Source organism: Mesocricetus auratus, unplaced genomic scaffold (genome assembly GCF_017639785.1).
Source record: "Mesocricetus auratus isolate SY011 unplaced genomic scaffold, BCM_Maur_2.0 Super-Scaffold_100014, whole genome shotgun sequence".
Lineage (NCBI taxonomy): Eukaryota > Metazoa > Chordata > Mammalia > Rodentia > Cricetidae > Mesocricetus > Mesocricetus auratus.
In genome coordinates this window covers 25,085,446-25,093,908 of record NW_024429197.1, presented here as the reverse complement: position 1 = coordinate 25,093,908, position 8,463 = coordinate 25,085,446, and the positions used below count along the sequence as shown (strand labels likewise).

At 43.4% G+C, this 8,463-nt stretch overlaps 1 protein-coding gene across 1 annotated transcript in view; it reads left to right on the top strand.

The window, feature by feature from the left end:
- The first annotated feature begins 203 nt into the window (after positions 1–203).
- Tesk2 (testis associated actin remodelling kinase 2) overlaps positions 204–8,463 on the top strand; it is an 87,857-nt gene continuing 79,597 nt past the window's right edge. The window contains exon 1 of the mRNA XM_040756889.1: positions 204–522. The gene's annotated coding sequence lies outside the window, so the exon portion shown is untranslated. The remainder of the gene's footprint in view (positions 523–8,463) is intronic.

Here is an 8,463-nt window from a genome sequence, read left to right as displayed (position 1 = left end):
TGGTTCCCTTCATCTTCTAAGAGTTGGCGCCTGGCGTTGTTGATTGGTTTCTCTGGACGCCCATTGTGTCCACCCTCGTACCACGTGGCATTCCTAGCGCTAATTGGACAACTCTACTAGCTCGTTTGTCAAAGACTGAGGACTGATTGGCTGACCTGAGGGAGGCCAGAGGAGGGGCGGAGCCCCTGAGCCCCGCCCCCAGCCCTGCCCCCAGGCGTTTCAGATGCTCAGCCGCGGGGAGCCGAGAGTTTCCAGCTGCCCTCAGTCCTAGCGGTGATCCGCCTCCGGGCCCCGCCGAGCAGGCGGGGAAAAGCAGCCCAGACCGCAAGGCCATGGCAGTAGCCTCCCGCTCCTACGCTGCTGCTGGCCCCGCGGAATCGCCGGCTTCTGCGCGAGGGACCCCTACCTCCTCCGCAGGCTAAACCGCCACGGCCGGCAGCTGCTATGCTGGCTCTGGGCCGTCGCCTCCCCTCGCCCTCCGGCCCGCGCAGACGCCCCCTCGCTGGCTCAGTCCTGCCTCAGGTAGCGTCGGGAAAACTGTTTTAGGAACAAGGCTTGGCATCCCTGCCGCGCGCGCAGCCTTGGGGGTCGCCGAGTACTGGATAGCCTGGTGCCTTCCGTGATATTCTCAAAGAGGCAGGGGACGGTCTCTCGTCCCTTTCCCCCTTTCCTTTTCCTTCTCACTTCCCTCAGGATCCTGGGACAGTCCTCACCTCGCGTCAGAGGCCGGGATCCCATTGGAAGTTATACCTCCAATAGACATTGTGGTGTCTGACCCTCCTCACTTGTAAAGTTCTGGAATCCCGCTCCCCTGCTGAGTGTGCCTCACGGTCTCAAAGCCACCTTCTCTGCTGAGATCTGGATTCCTTCCCTCCCATCAAACGTGCCTATCCCTAGCCTAAGAGGCTTTCCTTCTCTCTCCTTTTACTGATTTACTTTTTACACTTATTTTTGAAGATCCCAATCTGAACTACGGTTCAGATTTAGCTGGAAATAAAATCCAGATTAGTCGAATTGAAAATCTTTTCTTTTTATACCTCAGAGAAACTCGTTAAAGAAATTGGACTTTATTCTGTAGATACAGGGAGCGTGATAGGGATTATCTCTGGAAAATGTGAAGATTGAAAGTAAAGACGGGAGGACAGACGGCCTCCATAGGCTGGAGACTTGTGCTGCGATGGGTGAGAAAGGATGAATGAACCGGGGTAGTTGTAGGAAAATGAAGAGAATGAAAAAAAATTCTAAAAATTTTCAAAATAGAGTTGAGAGTTATTTTGTTTTTGTTTTGTGTCTTTCCTGCTTTTGTAAGCAAGGGGTTTCTCATTGGTTTATGGTATTGGATTGGTGGTGTTAATAGGAACAGAATGAAAAATAATTTTGAAGAATGACAAATTTAGTTGTGGCAAGTTCAATTCGAGTTTTTCAGATAGAGCTGGGAAATTGGGCGTGTGAGAGTGTGGAGAGAATATATAGGGCTTCTTGAAACCTTAATAGGAGGTAGTAACCCAGAGAGCAGAGAATTGGGCTGTGGGTCAGAAGCAGCATCACTGGAGATCACACACTGCACGAGAGGTTTAAAGGGTGGGGACAAGGATGATGGCAGTATTACAGAAGCCAAAGGAAAGTCTTTTCCAGAAGGGAGGGGAGTAGTACCATGTCAGGTGCACCAGAGGGCAGGTAGATTCAGTTAGAAGCACGTGTATTTGACAACTGGGAGTAGTGAGTAAAAAGAGTTTCTTTCTTTGCTTTTTTGTTTGCTTGCTTGTTTGAGTCAGGGTTGTGTAGCACAGACCAGCCTGGAAGTATGTATGTGTTCTCACACCTGCCTGGGCTTATTTTTTTTTTTTTTTTGTCATCAGTTATCTGTGGGTTAGTCAGTTTTTTTTCTGGAGCTTGAAGAAACTGTATTGAGTTTCTTTTTTTTTTTCTTTTTCCGAAACAGGGTTTCTCTGTGGCTTTGGAGGCTGTCCTGGAACTCGCTTGGTAGTCCAGGCTGGTCTCGAACTTACAGCGATCCGCCTGCCTCTGCCTCCCAAGTGCTGGGATTAAAGGCATGCGCCACCAACGCCCGGCTTTTTAAAAATGTGTAGTCCAGGTTGGCCTCCTTCCTCTGCCTCCTTCAGCAAATCCTACCGGCGTGCGCCACCACAACCGGCTGTATTGAGTTTCTTATGTGAGCATTCTAACCATAGGAATCAGCAGTGGAAAATAGCAAGGATTTATTGTTATTATTTTATATTTACATTTTTTATGTGGTGAATGGTTTTTTGTTGGTTTGAGACAGGATCTCACTCTGTAGCTTTGACCAGTTGGAACTCACTATGTAAATCATGCTGTCCATGTATGATGTGTGTGTGTTTGCCTGTGGTGTATGTATGTTTACCACATGTGTGATGGTGCCCTCAGAAGTCAGAAAAGGGCATTAGATCCCCTAGAAGTGGAGTTATGGATGGGTGCTAAGACTTGAATCCAGGTCTCTGGGAGAGCAACTTGTGCTCTAAACTGAGCCATCTCTAGCATCAAAAATAATTTTTTGCCGGGCGTTGGTGGTGCACGCCTTTAATCCCAGCACTTGGGAGGCAGAGGCAGGCGGATCTCTGTAAGTTCGAGGCCAGCCTGGTCTACAAGAGCTAGTTCCAGGACAGCCTCTGTAGATCAGGCTGGCCTTGAACTATGTGTCCACCACTGGATTTTTATTTTATTTTATTTATTTATTCTTTGATTTTTCAAGGCAGGGTTTCTTTATATTGTTTTGGAGGCTGTCCTGGAACTCGCTCTATAGACCAGGCTGACCTTGAACTCACAGAGATACACCTGCCTCTGCCTCCCGAATGCTGGGATTAAAGGTGTGTGGCATCAATGCCTGGAGCCACCACTGGATTTTACATTTTCTCTAATATACTAGGAACAGGAAGGAGGAAAAATAAAAGATTCATTGATTCAAAAGTGTAATTTGCAAAGGAGAAATATAAAATGGAAACCCACTTTATACTTTTAGTGATACTGTGGGATATATGGTCAATTGCACAGTCTAAATAGGTTATAAGTAAAATCTGAGCCAGGTGATGGTGGCCCATGCCTTTAATCCAAACACTTGGGAGGCAGAGGCATGTGTATCTGTGAGTTCAAGGCCAGCCTGGTTTACAGATCGAGTTCCAGGACAGCCAAGGCTACACAGAAACCCTGTCTCAAAAGAAGTAAAATCTGGAGTTGAAGAGATGACTCAGTTCAGCTGACCCAGCTCAGGTGGTTGCTCTTCCAGAGGACTCAAGTTCAGTTCCCAGTGTCCACATGCCAACTAACAACTATGTGTAACTCCAGTCTTGGGAAACCCAGCACCCTCTTCTGTCCTCCTTGAACAATGCCTGCATTCATTACACAGACATACATGTAGGCAAGACATTCATACACATGAAACAATAGACATTTAAAAAAGAAGTAAAATCTTTAAGAAGGTTAGTGTACTTGGAGAATGAAGATATCCAGAAATGTGAAGATCAGGTTTTGTAAGAATACATGATTGGGGGCTGGGCATTGGTGGCACACGCCTTTAATTCCAACACTCGGGAGGCAGAGGCATGTGAATGTCTGTGAGTTCCAGGCCAGCCAGCCTGGTCTACAGAGCAAGTTCCAGGACAACTTCCAAAACAATACAGAGAAACCCTGTCTCGAGAAACCAAAAAAGGAAAAAAAAAAAAAACATGATTGGAAAGGTCAGAGTTCTTTTAGAGCAAAGGGAGAGAAAAAAAGGCATAACTGTCTCAGTGCTATTGCAGGGAAATGGAGGAAACGGAGCTATAGGTTATTAAAATAGTGCTACAGTGTTAAGGACTCTTCTGACTATGTCATGTGGATGTCATAATAGCGCAGTGTGATAGCAGGAGATGGAACACAGATATCAGGTCCTATGGGTCGGGCCTATCATCACCCAAGAGGGATTCAAACTGAAGATACTTTGCCACTTGAAGATACTTTGCCACTTGTTAGAAACTAGTATTCAATGGTACAGATATTTGTTTGTGAATTAACAATGATGGTCTCAGATATCTGGGTGATTTTAATACATGTTGTGTTTCTCTGCTATAGAGATAAATGTTTGTGTCTCTCAAACTATCCTGTGTGATTTGGCATATGAGGGTCTTAATTTTGTTTAAGACGTGATATTTTCTACTTACAGTTTTAGTTCATTAGAAGAAGAAAACTGTTCCCTAGCTGATTTAGAGCAGAAAGGGGACATGCTTTAAAAAATGCATTCTTCTTTTATATTAAAGTGTTTGTTAAATACATTATTAATATCACACACTTAATTTTGTTTTGAAATGTTTTATTGGAGTTTGAAATCTGGGATAGGAGATTTTATGGGAAGTTTATCTCCTTCTGGTAATAGAGTCTAATTATTACATTGTTTGTGTGGGTGATGGTGAATGTTTTAGACCAACAATGGGCTTTATGCTATTTCCTGAGTCATCAAATGAGGATGACTTCAGTGTGATCTCAGTAGGGTTGTTTGGAAGTGTTCAGAGCATATTTGTAATAAAGTGTCAACTATTCATTCCTGACATTTTATTTTTACTGTTTATTTGTGTGTGTGTGTGTGTGTGTGTGTGTAGGTAAGTTCAGAAGTTGATTCTGAACTTATACCATGTGGGTCTTCGGGACTGAATTCAGGTCATCAAGTGAGGCAACAGGTATTTTTACCCATTTTGCTGGTCTTCTGTTATTGTTTGTATGCATGTATATATTTGGGGTTTTTTTAGACAGGGTTTCTCAGTAGCTTTGGAACTTATTCTGGAACTAGCTCTTGTAGACCAGGCTGGTCTCAAACTCAAGAGATTCTGCCTGCTCTGCCTCCTGAGTGCTGGGATTAAAGGAGGGTGCCACCACTGCCAGGCTCTTCTGACATTTTATAAAGGCAGTGTGAAAAAGGGAAAAACATTGGAAATCTTCATTGTAAATCAAAACTAAAATTGTATTATCTATCTGGTTATAGGCAAAATACTTTCCTTCTGTAAGCCTTAGTGTTTTGTTTTCAATTTAATGTTTGAAGTTGAGTGCTGTGGGGGCACTCCTATAATCCTAGCGTTAGGAGACTGAAGCAAGAAGATAGTAGTCAAATCCTGTCTCAAAAATACCTAAATAGAGCTTGGCATGGTGGTACACACCTTTATTCCCAGCACTCAGGAGGCAGAAGCAGGTGGATCTCTGTGAGTTCGAGGCCAGCCTGGTCTATAAGAGCTAGTTCCAGGACAGCCTCCAAAAGCCACAGAAAAACCCTGTCTGGAAAATACTGAACTGCTCTTTATTTTTCTCTCTCTTCTCTCCTTCCTCTGTCCACCCCCATCTGTCCTAAATAGTGTATTCCTCCCTTGGAATTAGGCCTACTCTTGGGAACTTTCCTCCCTTTCTCTTAATACATTGCTGAAAACAAAATATGCAAACAAAACTTGAACAAGTCCCAAAATAAATTAAAAAAATATATACACACACATAATATTTGAAATATAACATATTCTAGTGATTAAATATAAAACTGTTTACAAATAACAGGATTTTATATATAAATTTTGTATAAATAGTTTCAGTCTCATAACTGTTCTGTCTACCCAACTCCATGGTTCCTTCATCCCTCCCATCCATTTTTTAAATAATTTATTCATTTTTATTTTATGTGCATTGATGTTTTGCCTGAATATATGTCTGTGTGAGGATGCCAGATCTGTTGAAACTGGAGTTACAGACAGCTGTGAGCTGCCATGTGGGTGCTGGGAATTGAACCTGGTTCCTCTGGAAGAGCAGACTGAGTCAGTGCTCTTAACCACTGAGCCATCTCTCCAGCCCCCCTCCCCTAATCCATTTTTAAAAACTCTTTGGGGGCTTGTGACTGCAGGTGAAACCTAGGGTAGTTTTTGTTCTGTTTTTGTTTTTCCAAGACAGGGTTTCTCTGTGCAGCTCTGGCTGTCCTGGAACTTGATCTGTACATCAGGCTGTCCTGGAACTGTACATCAGGCTGTCCTGGAACTCACAAGGGATCACCTGCCTCTGCCTTCCAAGTTTCCAAGGAGTGTGCTTCCGCCACAGCACCCCCTACTCATCTGCCCTTTGTATTCTACCCCTACCTCATCCCCATTTTTGGAGAAGGGTTTTGTTAGGATAATCTTCAATTTCTGACCTCCCTAGCATACAGGCTGGAGTGTGGACCACCACACCTCTAGCTGTCTTTGTATTCTTTTAGACTTTGTTTAGACAAATGCTTCCAAACATGAATATGTAACCTTATTTTTCTATTTTTCTTGAAAAAAGCTGGTTTCTCACAGTTCTGCCTTCCACCTCACTAGGCTTGTCTTTCATTTTACTATATCTCTGACAGCTTCCTCATTCTCTAAATACCTACTTTGTATCTGTGGAATTCTTTTGGGTGTAGCTGGGTGTGGCAGTGCATACTGGCAATCCTAGTACTCTGGAGGCCGAAGCAGGAGAATCTCCGTGAGTTCAAGGCCAGCCTGGTTTACCTAGTGAGCTCCTGGACAATGAGGATCACATAAACAGACCCTATTTCAAAAATAAAACAAGCAGACCACCCCTACTTCCCTCCCTGCAAAAATGCTTTTGATCCTGAGATACCTTCACAGAGCTTTGGGGCTTTGTCTTTGTATTATGTTATCCTTAATCAAGGACCATAGTTTATAGATGATTGGCTGCGTTAAGTGGTACAGAGTGGACATTGGAAAACAAGGGGTGGGGCCTCCAGGGAAATATGAAGACATCAGTAACCTCTTTAGATTTGCTGGTGGCTGAGACAAGAATGGAGGAGGATGAATTCAGGAGCAAGAAGGGATTGATGCTTCTTGTTGGAGTGCAGACAGGTCTTTAAATATCAGCCCTGTTCTTGTTAAACTAGTCCCACATGGCTACTTGAGGCTAGGACTATTCAGAATTTAAAAGATGTTCCGGGGCTGGAGAAAGGCTAATGTAGGCTACATGAAGCCTTGTTTCAAAAAAACAAAACTACAAAAAAAAAATTAGCTGATGACATGGCTCAGTGGGTAAATGCTATTGCCGCAGAGTCTCACAACTCAATCTCTGGGACCCATGTGGTAGAAGGAGAGAACCAATTCCCATAGGTTTTTCCCCTGGCCTCTAAACACAGATAAATGAAATGTAATGAAAAAACGTTATTTCATTCATTCATTGTTTCTTCTGGGACAGGGTTTCTTTGTGGCTTTGGAGGCTGTCCTGGAGCTAGCTTTCATAGACCACACTGGTCTCGAACTCACAGAGATTCACCTGCCTCTGCCTCCTGAGTGCTGGGATTAAAGGTGTGCCCCACCACTGCCCGTGGAAAAACATTATTTTAAAGAAACACCAAGAAGCTTTGAATGTGCGTATGCTAACTTACTTGTTCCCTATTATATACGTTCCTTTAGCTTTTTAATATTCTAAGCAGTGCTGTAATGGAGACCTTGAATAAGTCATTTTTACATGTGTGCAAGGGAATTTACAGGATAAGTTTTACAAAAGCAGAATTTTCTTTCCCTCCCTCCCTCCTTCCTTCCCTCCCTCTATCCCTTCTTATCCGAGACAGGGTTTCTCTGTGTTATAGCCCTGGCTGTCCTGAAACTCTTTATAGACCAGACTAGCCTTAAACTCACAGAGAGCTGCCTGCCTCTGCCTCCCGAGTGCTGGGATTAAAGTGTGCCACCACCATCTGGCCAGCAGCAGAATTTCTAAGTTAAAGTTGATATACATTTATTTACCATGAATTGCTCACTTCCCTTAGGTATTTTTCCCATCAACATTGACTGCTTACTCAACTAACATTGCCTGTTGTCATAGCTAATGTCTACACAGTGTTTATTTTGTACAGTAAATACTGTTTTAGGTGCTTTATATATGTCATTTAATCTTAGTAAAATTCCTTTGAGGTGGATACAGATACTGCTTTTCAGATGAATACATTAAGGAATGGTTGAAGTACTCAAATCCATAGCCACCAATCTACAGAAATTCCAGTAAGCACTCTGACTGGAGGGTCAGTGTTGTTAATATTATGCCCTTCTGTTATCAATCTTGGATTTTTGCCAGTGTGATAGATAGAAAGAAGTGATAACTCAGAGTGGTTTTAGTTTTATTTTAATCATGCTGAGACGAAGTGTCTCTTATGTTTGAGTCATCCCCATTTCCTGTTCTGTAAACTACCCAGTTTCAAGGCTTTAACATAATTTTTCTGTTGACTCGGATCTCTTTCTGATTTGTAGGACTCTATAAAAAGTTAAATGTTTGGAGCCGGGTGGTGGTGGCGGCGGCGGCGCACGCCTTTAATCCCAGCACTCGGGAGGCAGAGGCAGGCGGATCTCTGTGAGTTCCAGGCCAGCCTGGTCTACAAAGTGAGTTCCAGGACAGCCTCCAAAGCCACAGAGAAACCCTGTCTCGAAAAAAAAAAACCAAAAAAAACCAAAAAAAAAA